General features: G+C 40.4%; 1 protein-coding gene across 4 annotated transcripts in view; it reads right to left on the bottom strand.

The window, feature by feature from the left end:
- Window positions 1-22,827, bottom strand: part of LOC133114412 (ATP-sensitive inward rectifier potassium channel 12-like) — a 34,775-nt gene extending 11,948 nt beyond the window's left edge. The window contains exons 1-2 of one of the 4 annotated variants that reach the window (XM_061223762.1): window positions 22,222-22,827; window positions 11,360-11,428 (exon numbers count right to left, since the gene is read on the bottom strand). The gene's annotated coding sequence lies outside the window, so the exon portion shown is untranslated. Of the gene's footprint in view, window positions 1-5,311; window positions 5,338-11,359; window positions 11,429-22,221 lie in introns of all 4 variants that reach the window. The other 3 variants (XM_061223763.1, XM_061223761.1, XM_061223760.1) reach the window with 3 other exon arrangements.
- Window positions 22,828-23,944: the final 1,117 nt, after the last annotated feature.

The raw sequence follows: 23,944 nt of genomic DNA, 5'->3' as shown, positions 1-23,944 counted from the left end.
ATAAGAGAAAGAAAACAGTCAGAGACTGGGCAAAAATAATCTAAAAATTTGAAGTACAGAGCCAAAGAGCTCTGAGCCAAGAAGAAATATGTGTTTGTCCCAAGACTTATGGAGGTATGTGTAAGCTCCAACACCTTACTGGGCTGATTATGTTTAATGCTACTTATAGCAGCAGGCTGAGTTCTGAAGTGTACTAAAGCATCTCATCTGCTCAGGTTTAAGCAAATGCCAGCAAACTCATTGGACAGTGCTTCATCCTACAGCAAAACAATGGGCCTCATGCAAGAACCAGATTTGTTCTTAAGTAACTCATATAATTTAGCGTATACAGGATATACAGCAAAGTATTTAGAGTATTTCTTGATCATTTTGCTTAGATTAATATTGCCTACATTTAAGGTCAGATTTTGGTCATATCTTTGAGTGCAAGATCAAGCTGATATGGGAAGCCACTATACTGTGTGTCTATCTTTGAGTCAAAAGAGGTAGATTGTAGGAAAAGAGCATTTCGCTGAAGCTCATCCAGCTTTCAGACTGGTCAATTCCCATTTGTTGGTGAATGACACCTCGGGTAATCCTCTGCATTAACCCCATTCAGTTCACTGCTGCACAGTCAATTCTGTTTCACTCTTAAGCACCTGATATAAAACTAAATGTTGGTGGTTTGCTTTGTCCTTGAAAGGAGTCGCTTTAGCTTCACCTGTCATGTAAACTGACAATTTGGCGATGAGGGGTGACGGGGACTTGAACTCCTGGGGCGAATGAGAGGGAGGTCTGGCCTAAATATCCAGTTCTCTGGCAGGTTTCCAGCTCCTGTGCTTTCAGACAGTCTTTCTTTATTTGCCCCAAATGACTTTTCTGAGAACTTCTAAGAAGTTCATGACCAAATGCTCTGAGGGAACGGGAAGTACTGGGGACCTGGGGAAGTCCCGTGACACCTGCCTTTGTGATGTAATTTCCTTTGCATTGTTGATACTGGATGTAACATTACGTTACATGATTGGCATTTGGCAGACGCTCTTATCCAGAGCGACGTACAGTTGATTAGACTAAGCCGGAGACAGTCCTCCCCTGGAGCGATACAGGGTTTAGGGCCTTGCTCAAGGACCCAATGGCTGTGCGCCTATTATTGTGGCTACACCGGGGATCGAACCACCAACCGTGTAGGTCCCAGTCATGTACCTTAACCACTATGCTACTACGCTAAAGGCCGGATGTCAGTGGGAAAACCGTAGTGGCCAGCCCAATCCCTTCGGGAAGTGGAAGTCTGAAAGCCCCTTTAATACCCTCTAATACTCCCCAAACCCCTAGCTTTGTTTCCTACTTTGGAGCAGGGAATCCACCTGACCCATCGGCTGTTGAATCAGCAGCAGCTCACAATCTCACCCCTGTCATATGTTTGACCCATCTGGGGTTACTTTAGATTTTGCATTGCTGTAAAAATCCTTGAGCTGGTCAAGCTGGTCATAAGATGGTCTTGCTGGGTATGAGCTGGTCACCCAGCTAGTGCTGGTAGCTTGTCTGAGCTGGTAGCTGGTCTGCCAGCTGTTTCAAAACATAATTTGAGCTGGCTAAACCATGTCAAGCTGGGAGCTGGTCTGAACTGGTGAACCAGTTACCAGCTGTTTCAAAACATAACAGTTTTTTTTCAGCTGGGTGCTTAAGGAGTGGCATAAATTCGATAGGATTGGCAATTCTCATTTTTCAGGGCAAAAGAGAGACAGTAAGCAGTAAGTAAGTAAAAGTAAACATTTCATTGAATGGAAGCCACTTTCACTGAGATCCATGTGGCCCCTGTATTGTCTGGTACATCACTGAATTTATTTGTTTTTATTGCTGTTCACACCTGTTTGGACTAGCTAGGTGTGTTCTTGGGCCTCTGGAGTGCCAGTCACACCTGCACAGGAAGTACTGCAGCTAAAATGGCTGCTTTACTTCCTCCAGTAAGCATCTGGTGCATCATTTAAGAGGACCCTTAGAGACATTCTTTAAAGTCATAATTTGTGTGGCTGACTTATTGGTGCTGTTGATTTTTAGCCACTGGGTTTATCTAGGAATTCTACTGTATGACACACAACATTACATTTTATAACATTCTAGCAGGCAGATAAAGTTTAAATGAATCACAGCCTCCAAATGCAGCCCAACCTAGACAACACCACGAGCTAAATGGCCAGTACCTATCAAAGTCAGTTAATCATAGAGCCCAAGTTCAAATGAGTGATTTTGTGATAAGCCATAGGACATGGACATTGCTTTACTGAATATTCTGACCGTAATGTTCGATGTTTATTTAAGCAGTGTAGTTACTGTCTTCTTTACGACAGAAGTGCTTGCCACCAACTGGGAGTGAGCAGTAACTGAAAAGAATGAAAACGGGCCTCCCGTGGGCCTGAAAACTGGCAAATGACTTATTCTGCACCTGCGCTGTTTGACTGATTTAGAGCAGGTACAAAGACTAATTAGCGCATAGAAGTCTCTGGCTGTGTAGAAGTTCCTTTCTCGCTGATTTGAGCTTCGCCTGGAGTTGAGCGTAGTCATGATAAGTTCACTGAACCGCGTAATGACCTGTCCCTATAGCAACCCCACACATCCCACACAACGACACCTACTGCTGAAGACACCTGATAATCCCCATAGGAAGGGGCCCATCTGCACTATCTGGCCAGGACTGCTGAATTATCAGTTAGGGTCCTTGGCCACAGAGCTGTGCGCATTCACTCCTGCTATTTTACCACCAACCGTTTTCTCTGAGCGTTGAAGAGAACAAATGGCATTTATTAATTTATATAGTGTTGAGTATTGCTATACGTGCAGTTGGTCTATCCCTGTAGAAATCTCTAAACGTTCTAAATACCGCTCAACCAGCGGAAGTCGGAAGGATACATGTGTGATACACATGATACCTTGTGAAAATAAGACCACTTTGGAGTTCCTGTACGTATAAGGTGTATTTCTTCACTTTTAAAGAGGTAGGCTACTGACTCCTATAGGCTTCAAGTCTTTATGTTAAGCTAAAAGGTTATGCTAACATGGAAACCAAGCCAGTAAATGCACAGAAACAAAAATGAAATCAAACCGCTTGTCTAAGTCTGGGTAAGTCAGAAAAAACCCAACCAAAAAACTAGTTTATACAAACGGTATTTAACCCTTTAAGTATCGCCCTTTTTCTTGACACAGGCTTAAAAATGACATGACCGAAAATAAAATGGTTACTATTCTTGAACTCTTTTGCCTACAGTCATAATCCTGTTCTCTTTGGAAAGGTAACCCTTTGGGGTTTGAATTACTCAAAATATTACTAAAACAAAGTTACAGAAGCTCAAACACAGTGAAAGTGGAAGCCTTTTCTACTCACTGAAAAGATTTTCTGGTTTTGACTGGATACAGATTATTGTATCCAGTGATTGTCTAGGCAGTTTTCTAAAGAGGACATTTGGAGACTCCAAAAGGAAACATAGAAACTAAATTATGGGTCTTATGTAGTGTAAGAGACTTCATTTTGCTTACTAAACTATGCAACTCTTTTTATCTTGAAAACTTCTCCTTCCCACCATCTTCAGACAGCAACAGGTTGAGAAGATAATAAAAAATAAGTACAATAATCACAATAATAGCATCTTGTATATTAATTCATTCATTGAGGTCCACTGATTGATGCTGATACCCAACCCCCAACAACAAGTCACACACATTCCATCATTTCACATGCTATTTATTATAGAAAAGCAGGCTGGCTCCTTATTTTAAGAATACTGAATAATAATAAAATATGTTCAGAATGTATTTAGATTCTCACTGATATAAAATTGGGTCGTGTTACGTGAAAAGGCCCTCTATTGTGTTGTCCAAGGTGTTTGCAGGCACCCTCAGAAATATTCACTCAGATGAGAGATTAATTGGAACTCCTCCGAAGGAAGTAGATGTAGATGTAGACAATGCAAAATACCTTTTTTTTTGTTGTAAAGCACCAACCTTTTTCGGCATAAAATCTCAAGAGCTGTTTTGCAGAAGCTCAATAGACGGCGTGTGTTTTGAAAATGCTAAAGTTTCGTTACGCAGGTGAAAAAATGCAGTGTTGTTTTATGCTAGCCTATGAAATTATACACTGTTGGAAATGTAATGTCATTAGCTAAAATGCTTTTTTGTCTTCACTTCAATGACATGCCCGTAGTCGATTCCTTGATGAGCTGAAGTTATACAGAATTTTCTCTACAACTACGTTACAAACACTGGTCAGAGACGTACTTGGGCTCATCGTGTTCGAGAGAGCCGATACAAAACGTAAATAATAGAAGTACTTTTGGAGAACTATACAATGGCGAAACGGACAACAATGATAATTACTCCAGAAAATTTCAAGTAAACAATGGAAACTCTATAAAAGTTTCTCTGAGTTACCACATTTTTAGAATGAGACACTATTGTGCATTTTGGCCACTGGACACTTTATTTAAATTTCACTTTTTTTTATTTTATTCACAACAATTGTTAGGGGTGTCAATAATAAATGTGGTTTCAGAATTTTTTTTATTACTAAATAAAAAGCATTGAAACATGAGAGTAAATGTATTAACATAAAAGTATATTGTTTTCCCATATGTTTGAACATAAAACATAGATCATTGTCCATTCATTTTGTTTATTTTGATCTCACTCTAAAGGAACAATATCGCAGGACAATGACTCCAAACATATATCCAGATCCACACAGAAATGGTTAAGTAAAAATCTCAGTTTCCAGGCATGAATCCCATGGAAAAACCTGTGGTCTGAACTGAAGAGGGGGGGTATCCCAAGGTTATTAATGATTCTGAAAAGTTCTGCAAGGAGGAATGGTCAAAAATCCCTCCATATATGTTCTCTAACCTTATCACACATTATAGTAAAGGACACATGGCTGTCATCTTTGCCAGGGGTGCTTGCACAAAGTATTAAACTAGGGGTGCCAATAATTGTGGAACCTGTTTTTGAGGAAATATATTTTTTTTATGATTCCATTGAATAATTCATAAAGCTCACTACTTTACGCATGTGGAAAACAAAGCTTCTGTCAATAGCTATTATTTCTTTATTTTTTAACACTTTTTGTGCCAATACTTGTGGCCCACTGTGGACCCACTGTATATGTGATAATTGCATCTATAAGTAGGTGTAATAAAATAAAAATGTTCTAAATAAATAAAGTGCTTGGTGAGTGTATATGGTAGGCTATGATGTATGTACATTATACATGGTAAACTGGTATTAAGAGTTAATAGTGCCTGCAAACAAAGGATTCATTAGAGGTGAATATTGCGGTTTCATCTACCCATCAGAAGAGCACTTCGGCGTTCCCTGTTGGTGGAAAGGTACATGTGGAAGAAGGGTTAAAAAAGCTCATTTAAAATCTTAATTACAATATACACATTAGACATAATAACCAAATATTCACTTTATAACAAAAAACCCCCGCTATTATTATTATGTGCATGCAGTTGAAATACTGTTCATGTCTTGTGTAATATGGATTGCTGTTCTGTTTTTATACAGGTCTCCATTCCACCTTCAAATAACTAACCTGTATGTATCCACTATTTTGGTAGCAAGATATATTACATCATGAGAGTGCATGTGTGAAAATGTGGGATTGATCTTATTACAGCATGAGTGTGCATGTGTGATAATGTGGGATTGATCTGCATGTGTGATGATGTGGGATTGATCTTATTACAGCATGAGTGTGCATGTGTGATGATGTGGGATTGATCTTATTACAGCATGAGTGTGCATGTGTGATAATGTGGGATTGATCTTATCACAGCCCGATTCTGCATGTGTGATTGATCTTATTACAGCATGAGTGTGCATGTGTGATGATGTGTGATTGATCTTATTACAGCATGAGTGTGCATGTGTGATGATGTGGGATTGATCTTATCACAGCCCGATTCTGCATGTGTGATTGATCTTATTACAGCATGAGTGTGCATGTGTGATGATGTGGGATTGATCTTATCACATCATGAGTGTGCATGTGTGATGATGTGGGATTGATCTTATCACAGCCCGATTCTGCATGTGTGATTGATCTTATTACAGCATGAGTGTGCATGTGTGATGATGTGGGATTGATCTTATTACAGCATGAGTGTGCATGTGTGATGATGTGTGATTGATCTTATCACAGCCCGATTCTGCATGTGTGATTGATCTTATTACAGCATGAGTGTGCATGTGTGATAATGTGGGATTGATCTGCATGTGTGATGATGTGGGATTGATCTTATCCCTGCGCGAGTGTGCATGTGTGATTTTGAAATATCTGATGTTGTGCTATGAAGTTAGAATGGCTAATTTGGGCAACAGTGAAGCCTAACCCTTTCCCAACATTAAAATAAAACCTGAACATACGCTTTCTGCAACCACCTCCCTCTTGATAACCGTATGCGTTCCTGCACTACAGCAAGTCCAGCAATTCCATGTTAGGCATAATGGGCTCATAGCTTAGGCTATATTCAGCTCATAGCGTAGGATAGTTTGGCTTTTTAGTTTGAGTGGGCAAGACGTCATGAAGAACATTAATCTTACATTTCAGCAGTTTTGTACTTTACAGTATCAACTAATATGTGACAATAAGATATGTTTTATGCTTAGTCTTCACCTCTCTCTTTGGTAGTCACAATACAGGTAAGAAGAAAGGCAAGCTTTCATGTTACATGTTACATGTGCAGCACAAGAGGTCTGTGTGTTTAACAAATGTGAACAATAATACAACCCCTGGGTCTAGCCGGCTCTGATAATGACAAAAATAGCAAAGTCAGTCAGTTTCAGTTAAAATAAAACCTAAATGGTGGTAAATCGCCGAGGCAAAAAAGAGCTGAGCAAAGAAACAGAACTTTCAGTCTCAGTGAATAGAGAGCAATGTTCCAGATAGCATGCATCCAACCTGAAAATAACCTTGCACATTAATTTAATCTGTCCTCATGTGATCCTGTCTGTTATTTCAAATATTTTATTCACTTTCAGTGCCATGAAAGAGTATTTGCACATTATTCGTCACTTTGAATGGTTTCAAAAAATGTAATATTAGACAAAGGGAACCAGAGTAAACACAAAACACAATTATTTAATTTATTTAATTTTAAAAAAAGATCAAACGCCAATATTACCCATGTAAAAAGGTAATGCCCCATGGTTGCACCAAGTATTTCACATAATTTGATATCAGTCTTTCGTATTGGTAGGTTTTTCAGCATGAACTGCTTGTTTGAGATTCTGCCAGAGCATCTCTATTGGATTCAAGTCAGGACTTTGCCAAGGACACTCCAAAACCTTGAATTTGTTTCTTTTCAGCCTTTCACAGATGAATTTCACAGATGTCTTGTTGCATAACCCAATTACACTTCAGCTTCAACCCCCATTTTCTTTAAGAATGTTATGGTACAGAGCATAATTCATGGTTCGTTCAATAATGGCAAGCATCCCCCCACCATCACATGACCACCACCATTGACACCATTGACCCCCGTTGTCCACATTTAACTCATCTGTCCAATGTAACCCTTTCCAGACTGATTCACAGTATTTCAACAACTCTTCAACACTCTGATGGTAAGGTTCCATATGAGTGAGGTTTAGACGGGGCTGGCTGCAGTCAAGCCTGGCCGTGTTGAATTAGCTGAATTTAATGATCATGTCAATTTGGTTAATTGGTTGATTGAATAACTAAAGGGAAATTACTTTTTCACATGGGTGATATGGGTGTTTATTTAATAACTTTTTACATTAAATAAATGAAATTTTTAAAATGTGTTTTGTGTTTACTCGGTTTCCATTTGTCTAATATTACATTTTATCTAAACATCAGAAACGAATCAGTGTGACAAATATGCAATAATAGAGGAAATCAGGAAGGGGAAAAATACTCTTTCATGGCACTGTATAGATGGCTTTTAATTATTAGTGAATCTATTAATAAAGATCCCTTTGCAAAAGTGTAACACTATAGACAGTTATTCTGTACCTTTAACATAAGACACTGTGTTTACAATTTGGGAAAAAATACAATAATATTAAAACAAAAGATGCTTAGAAAGAACACGAGGAAAGTAATGAGGCTATCATAACAGGAGACATCAATCAAACTCTGATAAAAAAGAGACATCAATCAAACTCTTCCCAGCCGTAATAAAGTCTGTGGCCTAAAGCGACTGCCTGAGCTTAATAAAGTTTTGCCTGTTCATATTTTTAGCATGCCAGTGAAAGGGGAGAGGGTTGTTTTCAGTGGGTGCCTGGAGGTATTTGATGAGCTGTTGAACAAGAGGGAACATCCAGCACCAGCTGGCACCCATCTGAGGAGCAATGCATGCTGGGAGCTGAGCGAGTCCCTGCTCGACATTCATTTCACACCCGCTGCCTCCCCCGTTTCAGGCCACCAAATAATGTCAAAAATAGATGCATCACCTGCGGGACGCAGAGAGAGCGTTTTGACCGTGCACACCGATGCTGGGGTTGGTCCAGTACGGGAGGAAAGGCCTACAAACCTCTGTCACGTACTGACTCACTCAAACAGTCTGTGTCAGACTTGGATCCAGTCGTTCCAGTGAAGCAAATGTGAAACCAGAGCTCTTTGGTGAAACTGCAGTCTCTGCCACAGTTCTGTATAGCAAGTCGTTTAGACATTTATTCGACTTCCATTACCGTCTTAGTCCTAGCTAGCTGGCCATTTGTTTTTAGGGTTGTCAAAATTGATTTGTGAAAAACCGGGACATTTGACGCGTGATGCAAGGCGTTAAACCATATTTGCAAATATACTGTGTTAACAGTTTTAGGAGTTGTATGTTGTATATCAGGTTTTTTTTGCTGCTGCTGGTTGCTTGTCTGATTTTGTTCTCATCTTCCTCGTACGTCTCTCCCCCCATTTTATAAAACTGACAAAATAAATCTAAAATCAGAAGAATTAGGTGATTACCTCTCGGCTAGTCTCTAGCTGAACTTTCCCATGGTGGGGTCGTTGAAGTGAATGCATGCGCCAGACTAACAGCCTGTGCAGCAGTTGCTAGGTGATAAGGTAAACTTTCGTATTTCTGCTACCAATTAAAAAGAAGTATAGACATATGGCCCATCGTCACTGTGTTTTACACATTTTTACCTGTCTACAGACACAGGATTGGATGTCTAAACGTAAAGAGAAAAAAAACTGAATAGTAGTTGAAGAATCCAGTTATATTTGGAACTCTGACAAAAATTTGTGTCCTGGGAAAGGACATTTTCCGGGGCAGTCACTCAAAATAGAGAACAATCCTGGGAAATCCAGAACCTGTGGCAACCCTATTTGTTTTACCAAGCTAGCCATAACCAAGCTACGCTAAATTGCCAGCTAGTTTACTAGCTAAGGCATGAACACTGACTAAGTGCCTTGAGTTTACTAGCTATGTGGAAAATTGAATTTTAATGTTAATGTAGTTAACTCACTTAGCTTTTCAATGTAGTTTGTGATCTAACTTGCTACCTAGCTAGCTAGCTGACTGGCTGATATTGTATAGCCTATTTCACATAACACATCTTGTTAGCAAGATTTAATATGTAAATATCAAGTTGATGGCAGCCAAAGGGTCTCCTTAGCCTAAGATTTGACTGAAGAAATGTGTTTCAGACAGGCCTAGGGTTGTGGAATTATCATTGAAATTGAATGAAATGAGCTATTTGGAGAGTACCTTAATTCTCCAAGATTGTCCAATCATACAACGTTATATAGCCTGTGCTATAAACCTTTGTTTGAGAACTCGACAGAGAATTTATCATCTATGAAAGGAAAAATACCATTTTTCCCCAGTAGACGCCATCCATGTATCGCATAAGACATGGGGAGAAAGGGCTTTTCTTTAGCTAATGCGCCAAATAGATTCTTTAAGCCAGGCAAATGAACAAGGAAATCAGGACCCATTGCAAAATAAGTTCAGTAGAGGAACGACATGACTCTCCTCATCTCGTCAAAACAATACCCTTTATGCTGTATCATGGAATTGAATGATCGCCCACTTCCTACATTTTGAAATGGGGTATCATTTTTTCATTTGTCTTCATAGGCTGATAAGAATCTTGAGCAGTCTTCTCTTGGAATTCAGTAAACAAATTTTTTCAAGACTACCCTGGTGTAAAATCCAACAATGACCAGTTTGAAATGACCAACTACCAGCTATTTCAAACTGGTCAGAGCTGATCAAACCCTGTTGAGTGGTTGAACTGGTCAACCAGCTTCCAGCTGATTTAAAACCTAGCTTGATTTGTTTTTTTTTGGGTAATCAAATAAAAACTGTATAAAAGCATAATTCCTTCAGAAACATTTACAATTATAAAATGGGCAGGACAGATCTTGAAATATGATTGGTTCATAGGTTTTGTTTTCAATGCATATGTAAGATGACCAACCAAGTATTGAACCTCCCAGTGTGAAAACTAAGGAAATTAATCATCCATCCATCCATCCATTATCTGAACCCGCTTATCCTGAACAGGGTCGCAGGGGGGCTGGAGCCTATCCCAGTATACATTGGGCGAAAGGCAGGAATACACCCTGGACAGGTCGCCAGTCCATCGCAGGGCAGGAAATTAATCAGAAAAATAAAATATTCTCAGTGAAATGTTTGCATTTGCAGAAAGCCTCTAGAGACAGGAAATTAAATTGATCAGCTTGAATGCTCAGCCTGATCTCTATCAAGGTGTATCAGCACAGATATTTTAGTATATTGGTAGTTATGAAATTTGCTTCTTGTTCAGATTTAATTCTTGCCCCTCACATTTTGTCATATTTTAGAATTGCCAGTTGTGCTATGCTGCTATTTAACCACTATGTTACCCATAGTCACCATATTGGTCTGCTATCCAGAGATTTGTTCTACTGTGAGTTGTATTGCAGCTCATACACACCATATACAGTCCCCTCCAAAAGTATTGGGAGAGCAAGGCCAATTCCTTCGTTTTGCTATAAACTGAAGAGAATTGGGTCAAAAGATGTGATGAGATGACAGATCCAAATTTCAGCTTTTATTTCCTGGTATATTTATCTAGATTTGTTAAACAACTTCTCATATCACCTTTTGTATCAGACCACCCAATTTTTTTGTGAGCAAAAGTACATGTGACTGACAGGTGTTGCCCAGATTGTCCTGTTGGATTGATTGGTTAAACAATAAATTGTTTTGAATGTCTACCCTTGGGTTTTAAGACTGTATTTGTGTTAGAAAAGATAAACCAATATGAAGAGAGCTGTCTTTGGGAGAAAAGCAAGCCATTTTGAAGCTTAGAAAAGAGCCATTGTGGATAGCTTGTACAACAACTCGGAATGTCCTGAAAAAGAAAGAAACCGCTGGCTTACTGAGCAACAGATATCGAACAGGTCGACCAAGGAACACAACAGCAGTTGATGACAGAAACATTGTGAGAGCTGTGAAGAAAAACACCAAAACCTCAGTCAGTGACATCACAAACAATCTCCACAGGGCAGAGGTGAAGGTATCTCAATCAACTGTTCAAAGAAGACTTATAGAGCAGCAATATAGAGGCTAGATGCAAACCACTCATCAGTATTGAGAATTGGACGGCGAGATTACAATTTACAAAGAAGTACAGAGATGAGCCAGAATAGTTCTGGAACAAGGTTTTATGGACTGATCACACCAAGATTAATATCTACCAAAGTGATGGAAAGGGGGAAGTTTGTGCAGAAAGAAGGGATCTGCTCATGATCAAGAACATACAAACTCATCTGTGAAGCACGGTGGAGGAAGTGTCTTGGCTTGGGCTTGCATGGCAGCTTCTGGAGTGGGCTCACTAATCTTTATTAATGATGTAACTCATGATGATACAAGCAGGATGAATTCAGAAGTCTACAAAAACATTCTGTCTGCCAACTTACAGAGAATTGGGAGGAACTTCATCGTGCACAACAAAGGATTGCATTTCACTTCCTGAAGAGGAGATTGAATGGAAACCCCCCCCCCAAAAAAAAACAAACAACAACAGAAAGAGGCTGTAGTAAAAGTCTGGAAAAGCATCACAAAAGAAGAATGCAACAGTTTGGTCATGTCAATGGATTGCAGGCTTGAAGCAGTTATTGAAAGCAAGGGATATGCTACCAAATATTCAGTGTTATTTACTTTCATTTACTTATATACTCTCTGTTCCAATACTTTTGTTCACCTAAAAATTGGGTGGTCTGATACCAAAGGTGCTATGTCTTAAGTAATTTAACATCTACAGTGCATCCGGAAAGTATTCACAGCGCTTCACTTTTCCCACATTTTGTTATGTTACAGCCTTATTCCAAAATGGAATAAATTAATTTTTTCCCTCAAAATTCTACACACAACACCCCATAATGACAACATGAAATAAGTTTTTTTGAAATGTTTGCAAATTTATATTAAAAAAAACCAACTAAGGAATCACATGTACATAAGTATTCACAGCCTTTGCTCAATACTTTGTTGATGTACCTTTGGCAGCAATTACAGCCTCAAGTCTTTTTGAATATGATGCCACAAGCTTGGCACACCTATCTTTGGGCAGTTTCGCCCATTCCTCTTTGCAGCACCTCTCAAGCTCCATCAGGTTGGATGGGGAGCGTCGGTGCACAGCCATTTTCAGATCTCTCCAGAGATGTGTCGAGGACCCGGCCCTAGGCCCCCCTGATGAGAGATTGACGGGGGATGGGTTTGGAAGGAATGCATTGTTAACCCCTCGCACACGCCATCGAGGTGGTAGTAAGAACGCCCGTCAGAAGAAAAATATGTGGTTCAGAGATAATGAGCAGCCATACTTGTCAGTAGAGGAGTCTGAAGTCGGGGGACTTAGATTTAGAGTTTTAAGGAGCAAGGTTAAAGTTCTGACTGAGAATACCCCAACCCTACAGGGGAGGGGCACAATGCCTGGCTAAAGAAAAAAAATAAGGAAAACGGAAGGGATGTCAATACCGAAAGAAGATTAAGAGGCTTCAAGGGCCTTCCTGATTATAGCACAAATAATTTATCGGATAGATTCAAAGGACTGACTATAGAAGAGTTGGAGGATGATTTACACTCAGCTATTGGCTGGATGTCCTTTGTAGATCCCTTAAGGCGCCGCGGAGAGGGGCACCTGAAGAGTGTGTTGAGATGGTGGAGGGCACTAACTTCTGGCTTGTATGAAGTCAAAGTTTGGAGAGAGTCCAAGGAGAGATTATGACAGGGAGACAAATACCAGTGATGAATAGGTTCATTAAAAAATTACATAAGAGCTAGTGTTTTTCCACTCGTATATTAAGATGGTGGAAATTCCCAACCGGAGGGACACATGAGATAAAGTATTGGGGAAATGACAGGTATGAGAAAATGACAGTGGGAAAAACAGAAGTGATGAATATGGTCACTAAAAAACAAGTTGCATAAGAGATAAATGTCTTCCCGCTTGATATATTGGGGACATTTCTTATCAAAAAGGTAAACTTTTGTATGCAAAAAAGATATATAAGGAATAAGCTTTTAGACCTTAGGATGGGATCTTAGAATTTTGCTTCAGAAGATATCTATGGGCTGTTGAAGAGAGCGCAACACAAGACAGCTGTAGTCAAGCTGGAGGGATATGGATATGGAGAGAGGAGTGGTGTACGCGGTGCGGACTCAGCCCAAGAGTTGTGGCAGCGGGACTGATGTCGAAGAGGTGTTCATGCGCATCCCTCATCATACAGAAAAGCTGGTGAAAGAGTTAAAGGGCTTTTACGACATGCTTGGAGCCGTGAACTGCACCTGGAGGCCAACAGACGGGACGCGGGGTTCCTCCACGCTACAGAACACCTTCCTGCTGGACCCACGCAAGAACCTGAAGCCTCCCCCCCTAACCTCAGTGTCAGTGAGGAGAGGCATATGCTGCGGCTGCACTGCAAAAACTCCCGACGTGTTCGAAGACATACCAGTGCACATCCCATACAACAGGCAGGAGAAGTACGAAGTGCAAAGTCACGTCTTTCGAAAGTCTGGGTCCTGATCCTGCCCCAGATTCCCAAACCAATGCAGCTGTTCAAAGAGCTCATCAACAGCAAGGAGGAAGGATCAAATCCCGCAGAAAACGAGATGGCTATATTTAGGGCATGGGTGGTAATTATAATCTATATTACTTGTAAAAGTAGGAAAAGTAGTACATAGAAGCTCAACGTTATAAGTTTCCTTTCATTTTTATGTCTTTTATTTTTTAGAAAGATACTATATACGATATAAATAAGTAGTAGACTTTAGGGGTGTTCGTACCTATTGTATTAATGGAAGTTCAGTAGCTTTTATCTCCGTGAAGGGGGAGCCATAAGATAAGGTAAAGGCCAAAGAGGAGGATGGATATTTGAGGGGTGTACCTTGATTTTTAAACATCATGGTGGAAAGGTCAATTAGAAAGAGCTAAAGGGGTATATGTAACTTGCATGTGATCAGCAAACTGCAAAAGATGATATGTACACTGTAATCTGTATAACTCTATTCTTTTGATTGATTATAATAAAGTATATCTTACTATAATCATATGTGATAAAGATTCTTTAGAGGAATACATTGAATACAGGACATCGAATACCAGATTTGCATCACACCCTTCACTTCGAGACTGGGCTGGAAGTTCAGTAGAACTTACCAGGGCTCCAGGACGTTCGGAGTACTTGAGTTCGTCCCCGAGACACCTCATGGTGAGGTACTGCTCGTGGGAACGTGAGGTCTGAGCTCGGCTCACGACAGATGTTCAATCGGATTCAAGTCTGGGCTCTGGCTGGGCCACTCAAGGACATTCACAGAGTTGTCCTGAAGCCACTCCTTTGATATCTTGGCTGTGTGCTTAGGGTCGTTGTCCTGCAGAAAGATGAACCGTCGCCCCAGTCTGAGGTCAAGAGCGCTCTGGAGCAGGTTTTCATCCAGGATGTCTCTGTACATTGCTGCATTCATCTTTCCCTCAATCCTGACTAGTCTCCCAGTTCCTGCCGCTGAAAAACATCCCCACAGCATGATGCTGCCACCACCATGCTTCACTGTAGGGATGGTATTGGCCAGGTGATGAGCGGTGCCTGGTTTCCTCCAAACATGACGCCTGGCATTCACGCCAAAGAGTTCAATCTTTGTCTCATCTGACCAGAGAATTTTGTTATTCATGGCCTGAGAGTCCTTCAGGTGCCTTTTGGCAAACTCCAGGCGGGCTGCCATGTACCTTTTACTAAGGAGTGGCTTCCATCTGGCCACTCTACCATACAGGCCTGATTGGTGGATTGCTGCAGAGATGGTTGTCCTTCTGGAAGGTTCTCCTCTCTCCACAGAGGAACGCTGGAGCTCTGACAGAGTGACCATCGGGTTATTGGTCACCTCCCGGACTAAGGCCCTTCTCCCCCGATTGCTCAGTTTAGACGGGCGGCCAGCTCTAGGAAGAGTCCTGGTGGTTCCAAACTTCTTTCATTTACAGATGATGGAGGCCACTGTGCTCATTGGGACCTTCAAAGCAGCAGAAATGTTTCTGTACCCTTCCCCAGATTTGTGCCTCGAGACAATCCTGTCTCGGAGGTCTACAGACAATTCCTTTGACTTCATGCTTGGTTTGTGCTCCGAAATGCACTGTCAACTGTGGGACCTTATATAGACAGGTTTGTGCCTTTCCAAATCATGTCCAATCAACTGAATTTACTACAGGTGGACCCCAATTAAGCTGTAGAAAAATCTCAAGGTTGATCAGTGGAAACAGGATGCACCTGAGCTCAATTTTGAGCATCATGGCAAAGGCTGTGAATACTTATGTACAGGTGATTTCTTAGTTTTGTTTTTTTTTTTTATAAATTTGCAAAACTCTCAAAAAAACCTTTTTTCACCCTGTCATTATGGGGTATTGTGTGAAGAATTTGGAGGAATAAGGCTGTAAGCGCTGTGAATACTTTCCGGATGCACTGTAGGTATAAATACCAGGAAATCCTGAACTCTTGTCTTGTGTCTATCTTTTTATCTCAACCCCAAATGTATTCAGTATATTGCAAAACCAATACTTTTTGAGGGGACTGTATATTTATGCAGGCAAAATTGGTGCCAAGTGGAAGACATGCACACCTCTGATGATGATTGGAAGGTAGCCTTGGTGCACAGAGTATGGTATGGGGGCACTTTTCCCAGAGTAAACTGAGGAAACCTGGCTGGCCTAGACCCACCTTTCCTGTGCTTGGCCCATTCAGACTACGGACTTGAACCAACGGGAAGGTTTTTACTCTAATTTGCAGAGCTTTGATGTTTAATTACCTTCATATTACCTTTGGGGTCTACTTAAGTTCAGCATATCTTAAAAACCATTTTACCTTTTCTTAATCTTGATACTGTATGATTTTTCTCATTTGGTGGGATTAAACATTAAACATGAAATAAACATAATGCTATATTTTATTTTCAAAAGTGCTGTGTGGGGCTAGCTTTACCCTCTGTAGCTGTATAAAATGGAAAAAAATATACAAGCATTTTTATTTTTATCTCAGATTTCTGGATGATTCTGGTGGTACTTTCCCATACAGGTGTCAAGCTTTCAATGACCTCAGGCTCAAAAATTTCTCACATATTTATGGCTAAAACGGTTGGGCTCAATTTGACCCCAAAGATAAAAGTGGTCATAAAATCTTAGATAATATGAGAGTTCATGGTATTTGCAAACATTCAGCATTAACCTTTGACTCTTCACCTAATGAAGAAATGTATTGCCACCCAGACTGTTTGACCCCTAGGGGACAAAATGGTGGAGCTTAATTCTTTCCGGCGAAGCCAACCCTACTGGAAAAAACAGCTCAAGCTAGGGTTTGAAACAGCTGGTAGCTTGCTGACCAGTTCAGACCAGCTCCCAGCTCGACATGGTTTGACCAGTTCAAACTATGTTTTGAAGCAGCTGGTAGTTGGGAATTTCAAGCTGGTCTAGCTGGATTTTGCAGCAGGGAAACACACAGAGAAGGCGAGGGTACACTTAAATGAGCCATTGTGTGGGCACAGGAAGATGGCTGTACCTGGCAATAGATTAGAGAAGGTGCAGACATCAGCTGACAGCAATCATGCTTACTGGTGCTTAGCAACGCACTGAGCTCCCTGCCTGAACTAGTTTTGCGTTGCCACTTGCAGAGCCCTTAAAATACATGCTGATTAGCAATACGTAAGGCTTTTATACAACACAATAGTGATGCAGTGATTTTTTATTCCAAGAATATGGAAGTGATTTCTTAAAAATTGGTTTGTTTCTGTGACCATCTGCATGTATGTGTTCATTCTGGCTCAATCCCTGTGCCAAAGGCAGTGATCTCATGCAGAGGCAATGGTGCTCTTAAATCCGTCCGATCTTGCTGCTGAAATGGTTCTGCTTGTGAATCTGCTATCCCAGTTCTCCCAATGTCTTTCAAGAACACTGATTTAAACAAGCGCAGTCCAAAAACATAATATATATTTGACAATATTAGATGCTACTTTGATTAGATAATAATACAAGTTTAAAACATTTGTTTAGGTCTCAGAGCTGCCTTCCATTCAGTTAATTCATTTAATTTCAAACCGACAATACTTTCTTGGGATATTCCATATTCTGCTTGGTAGTCGGTCCATAGAAAATATAATTGTTGTAGTCGCGCGCACATTTATTTAATGACCTCAGGTTAAGTATCTGGCTCAGAAGTGCAAGATTAGTGTTTCGGGTCCAATAGCTTCTGGCCTCTGCAGCCTCCTGTGGATACGTGTGTGCAGTTTTCTGCCCGCTAGGCCACACGCTGCTGTATCGGTCTGTATGTGGTGTAGATGTAACTGAAATGTCACTGGATATAGGACATTGTTCTGGCATGTTCCGCTAGCGCTCAAGCGCATTGCTCGGCTACGGGAGAAGTGTCAGGAGGTCCGGAGCCCTGAACAGAACAGAGGTTCTTCAGTGGCCCAGGGTCTGATTACCTACGACACGCGCAACCAGACAGCTCCATTATTGCAATCTGTTGTTTCCATATCATATCGTGTGTCACATGAATTGTTAAAGCGAAAGTAAAGACCAGCTCAGTGCATGACATCATGAAGACCTGTTCTCCGATCTCAATCTTCACGCACATCTCCCAGTTTGCATGTAGAGTGGTCTCTTCTTTTTCTTTTCTTTTTACCTATCATCCTTTGTTTTTGAAAAAGGTCTCACTTCCAAAAAGTTCTATTTTGGTATTTTTAAGCAAATCTACGGCGAAATACACTCAGTGAGCACTTTATTAGGTATTATTAGACTTATTTTTTAGACTTATTGGTATTGCCCTCACTGCTGTTTTTTGGTTTAGCACCATTCTCTGCAAACTCTAGAGACTGTTGTCTGTGAAAAGCCCAGTTCCTGAGATATTCAAACCACCCTGTCTGGCACCAACAATCATTCCACGGTAGATCAAATGTTGCATGCGTCTGCATGCCTTTATGCATTTAGTTGCTGCCACTTCATTGGCTGATTAAATATTTACATTAACAGGCTGGCGTACCGGTCTGCCTAATAAAGTGCTCACTGAGTGTAGGTGAAGATTTTCTTTAAAGGAGACCAGAATGCAGGTCATGATGATGTAATGTGCTCAGGTGGGGCGGTACGTCCCCTGAGGATACGTGGGCGAATGTGCAGGATGCTCCGCATAACCAGCGGGATTCCAGCTCCATTTTATATACCAGTGAGAAAGGCCAAAAGGCTCCTTCACCTCCGTCTGAAATGCCACAGACGGGAGGGAGACCCTCGTCTTCCTCCATGACAGCGTGAAACCCAATCGGCTCAACGCAACAGGGGCAGTCACTCTGGGCCTTAGCTCATACATACCAGCGCTTGGTGTCAGTTTTCCTACAGGTATTTTCCAATAGCTCCCCACTTAGCTGGGATTAGCCCGAGGGCCCTGTGTGATCTGTGCATCCACACACAGCTCCATGGTTTAGCTCAAGCTACTGTATCATTTGAAACAGCTGGTAACTCCTTGACCACCTAACATCTCCATCTTGGATAAGCTACCAACACCAGCTTGTTGACCAGCTCATACCCAGCTAGACCAGCTTGCCCATGCTGACATGACCAACTCATATCCAGCTAGACCAGCGTATGACAAGCTTGATCAGCTCAATTTTCAAGCTGGTCAAGCTGGCATAGCTGGATTTTACAGCAGGGCTGACTTGAGACTGCTCCAGTTTACCAGTCTGTGTCTGCACAGCACAGCTCCGCGCCCTGCTTGGCACAGTCACATACAGTGACTTCAGAAATGATTCTTAAGAAAGTATTCAGACCCCTTCACCTTTTGCACACTTTACTGTGTTGTAGATTTAATTCTAAATGGATTGATGTTTTTGCCCATCAATCTTACAATCAATAACCCATAATGACAACGTGAAAACAATGAAAATGTATTAAAAATGTAAAACTGACATCGATCACACAATAAAGTGTGCAAAAAAAGTGAAGGGGTCTGAATACTTTCTGAAGCCACTGTGCGTATATCACAACAATGTTCACGTTTATGAAAATTCCATTCCAATTAACCCAAGGAGTATCGTAGCAACATAACATTTCTGCTATTTGACCACAGGGATTAATTCAGTAGAAAGTATATGCTTTTCCCCCATGGACTTACAACCATGAATAATCATTTTGTTTGATCCATGACCTTTAGGGGGCACCTCCAGAGTGAGACAGAGATACAGTGCCGCCCTCCACAGCTATTTGCTCAATATTCGCAAGATTTCATGACATGTGAGTGTCCGTAGCCCTGCGGGAGGACAACCAAAGCAACTTTGGCCTCTTTTCCTTTTTTAAACATTATTAGTTCCTATCACATGGGTGAGCCACCCTGCTATCTGTAGAAAGAAAGATAATGAGTTGATTCATTTTTGGTTCAGATGTGGCAAATAATTAATATTTTACTGTTAGAGCATCTGTCTTATGTAATTACGATGACTAATGCTGGGCTGAGAAGCTTAGATCTGAGTCATATTATGAAAGCTACATATTTTTAATTATACATGCAAAGTATACATACAGTTAAATGCAAAAATATTGGGACAGTGACACAATTTTTGTCTTCTTGGCTCTGTACTCCAGCACGTTGGAATTAAAATAAAACCGTGAATATGAAGTTTAAATGCAGACTGTCATCTTTAATTTAAGGGTATTTATATCCATTTCACACAGGAATTGCAGCCCTTTCTATAGCCTACATTACCCCTCATTTTAGGTTGCTGAACTTAATGAGACAGTCGGCTGCTCAGCTGTTTCTTGGGCAGCTGTGTCTCTTTGCATATTTATTTTTTTTTTTTTTTTTATGTTTGCACTGTACAGTGCTTTGAGCTTGGGAAAAGCACTTCACAAATATAATGCATTATTACTATTGTTATTATTATTATTATTATTATTATTATTATTATTATTATTATTAGGTGTAGTATTTGTCTTTGGAGTCTTTTGCTGTTCTCTCTCCATCTGACTGCCAGTAAAGCAGGCCCTCATGAGGTAGAAAAAACATTGTGTGTGTCGAAATTAACCGTTTGATACATAGTTAGGAAGCGGCAATATCAAACAATGACTCGATTGTGAATGATGAATAATCTCCAGGATTCAGCCAGATATGTTTGAATGATGGCTGCATAGAGAGGACTACACCAGCATAACATCAGAGGGTGCACTGTGAGATGCAGACCCCTGGCAAGCCTCAAGGAGGGAATGGCCAGGTTAGAGTAAAAAAAAAAATACTGCAGTTCTGGAACAATGTTTTATGAAAAGATGTGACCGTTGCCTGCATGAACCAGTACCGAAGTGATGGAAGGAGGAAAGTGTGGAGAAATAAAGAAACGGTCCACGAACACCCTCTCCGATCTGTAAACACCTACTGCGGGTAGTGTTATGGCTGCCACTGGACAGGTTTACCCACACAAAAAGAGGTCTAAATCACACATTGTAAATAGACATATTGTGTCAATGAATGTTTCATATTTTATTTGCTCAGATAACCAATTTTATTCCCTGGTTACTTGGGAGAAAGGTGCCAGGCTTGATCCATAAATGACCTGTTGCAGTCTCTGAAAGGGCTTCAAGGTCATATCTGATAATATTTGATTAGAAATAGAAAAGAATACAAATATTTGAAAAATAAACAATGATGATTGATTCTAATGAAAGCAAATCTCTCTGTCTCTTTCTATTATACATATTAAATTATTATTATTATTATTATTATTATTATTATTATTATTATATAAAGAGAGAAATACACAGAACCCAGTATATAAGAATACCATAATTATAAGTATTATTTATTTATGTTATTACTGGAAAAAGCCTTAGAAAAAGGGACTAAGCTGAATTATCAAAAAAGTATATAATTTAATACATTAAGCATAATGTTTCAAAAGTGCTCACACTTATTATTGTTCATTCTTATTATTATTTTAGATGTATAAGAGACAGATATTTTATATATTATCAGATTTAACCGTTATTTAAATCATTATGTACTTTGTATTCATATGTACGTCGGCATTTGAATTTGAAACTAAAATAAACTGTTTAAACTAAAATTCCTTAAAAGGTAATGGAGATTATAGATCACTTTTACCGCCCTTGTTGTGATGTGTGGACATCCTCTCTCTGTTGATTAATTATTTATTAATTATTAATCAGTGTTGTCTCTTTTTTTCTAACACAAAATATTAAAATGCTGACCCGTACAAACAAGCTCACATTCTAAACAGCCTGCAGCTAGTAGTAGTAGTAGTTCTCGGCTCTGCATATACCATGAAATTAGCGCCTTCTCTGTACAAGAAGTTACTTTAACACACACACACAGGAAGCTGGCTCACTGCACTCCAGGTACTAATAACGCATGTGCACGTGCATGTATGCCATATATGTTATATAAAATATGTTTGTTTAACTTCAGAAAGAAGCAGTTGCTTATTATATAACCCTCAGATTTGAGAGGGCAGGTAAAAAGCCCTTGTTTACCATTTCAGAGCTGCACAATTATCAACTAGTTGCTAGGATGCGAGTCTCACCTCACACGGTTATGCTGACACCTGTAAATTAATGTCCGGTGTGCTCACTCAGGTGCTTTTAGAACAATAGAAAGAAAAAAAAAAAGAAAAACTTTTGAAGTCAATCCTTGCCTGTGTCTGTGGGGTGTTGGAGGAAGGTGACACCTTAAAAATGCCGAAACCACAAAATATACAAAAAGGTCCTGCTTACCTTGAAAGGAGCTCCACTCTAGAATTGAGGTTAAGAATCGTCCCTCGTCTTCACAGCTAGCCGAACTGCAGCATGTTCACGGTGTGCAGCGTGCTGATTCCGTTCACACACCTATGGGAAAAACCATTCCTTCCATTTTAGCCAGTAAAGCAGAACACCTCTGACACTCCTCATCCCTCGTTTCTTCTCTTCTCTTCTTCCTCCGCAGATCTCTCCGGATATAATATTATACTTCCCAGAAACTCTCTTTTAGGTTTTTTCTTTTTCTTTCCTTTAAAAAAAAAAAAAATTCAATTGCAAAATGAAAGAAAGAAATCACATGAAATAAAGTCCCCTTTCAAGCAGGCAGAACACCTGTGGTTTAGGCTGGGCTGCTGGAGCAAGCAGTCATCTCCCCAACAGAAAATCACATGGCATTCTGTCCTTCCAGCTTCTTCCCATGAGATCCTCTACAGTAGGTCGGTGCAATTGCTTGTAACCAGTACAGTTGTTAAATTTTCCACAACAAAAAAGAGCTTCCACTTATTCTCTCTCTCCCTCCCTCCCTCTTTCTCTCACAGACACGGTGACACTGATATTCTCTCTCATACACTCTGCCGCTGATACTCTCTCTCTCCCTCTCCCTCCCTCTCTCTCTTTCATAGAGTCACTGAAATATTCTCTCATGCTCTATTGCTGATTTTCTCTCTCTCACAGTCTCTCCTGGCTACAGCTCTTACTGCAATCACTGTCCCTCTCCTCCTCTTTCACTGTTGCTTGCCCCCCCCTCTCTCTCTCTCCTCTCCCTCTCTCTCTCTCTCTCTCTCTCTCTCTCTCTCCTCTCTCCCTCTCTCTCTCTCTCTCTGTCACTATTGTTGGCATTCACAGTCACTGTGGGCTCAAAATCCATACAATCGTGTAGATACGGTTCAGGAGCTTCAGTTAATGTTCACATCAACCATCAGAATGGATAAGAAATGTGATCTAAGTGACTTTGACCATGGAATGATTGTTAGTGCCAGACAGGGTGGTTGGAGTATCTCAGAAACTGCTGATTTCCTGGGATTTTCACATGCAGAATTTACAGAAAATGGCACAAAAAAAAAAAAACAGTGAGCAGCAGTTCTGCAAACAGAAACAGCTTGTTAATGAGAGGTCAGATGAGAATGGCCAGACTGGTCAAAGCTGACAGGAAGGTGACAGTAACACAAATAACAGTGGTATGCAGAAGAGCATCTCTGAACACACAACGCATAAAATCTCTAAGTGTATAGGCTACAGCAGCAGAAGACTTAATAAGTCTAATAAATACCTAATAAACTATTCACTGAGTGTATTTCCATCATATGCACTCAGTGAGCACTTTATTAGGTATTTATTAGATTTATTTATTTTTACTTCTCCTGCTGTACTCTATCCACTTAGAGTTATGATGCTTTGTGTGTTCAGAGATTTTCGTCTGTGTGATTATTTACGTTACTGTCACCTTCCTGTCAGCTTTGAACTGCTGCTCGCTAGATTTTTTTTTGTTTTTTGCACCATTCTTTGCAAACTCAAGAGTCTAGTGTGCGTGAAAATCCCAGGGGATACTCAAACCACCCTGCCACCTACAATCATTCCATGGTCAAAATCACATTTCTTCCCCATTCTGATGGTTGATGTGAACATTATCTGAAGCGCCTGACCTGTATCTACATGATTGTATGCATTGCACTGCTGTCACACAATTGGCCGATTGGATAAT

Source organism: Conger conger, chromosome 16 (genome assembly GCF_963514075.1).
Source record: "Conger conger chromosome 16, fConCon1.1, whole genome shotgun sequence".
Lineage (NCBI taxonomy): Eukaryota > Metazoa > Chordata > Actinopteri > Anguilliformes > Congridae > Conger > Conger conger.
The sequence above is the reverse complement of the archived record's forward strand: the minus strand, read 5'-3'. Positions and strand labels throughout refer to the sequence as shown.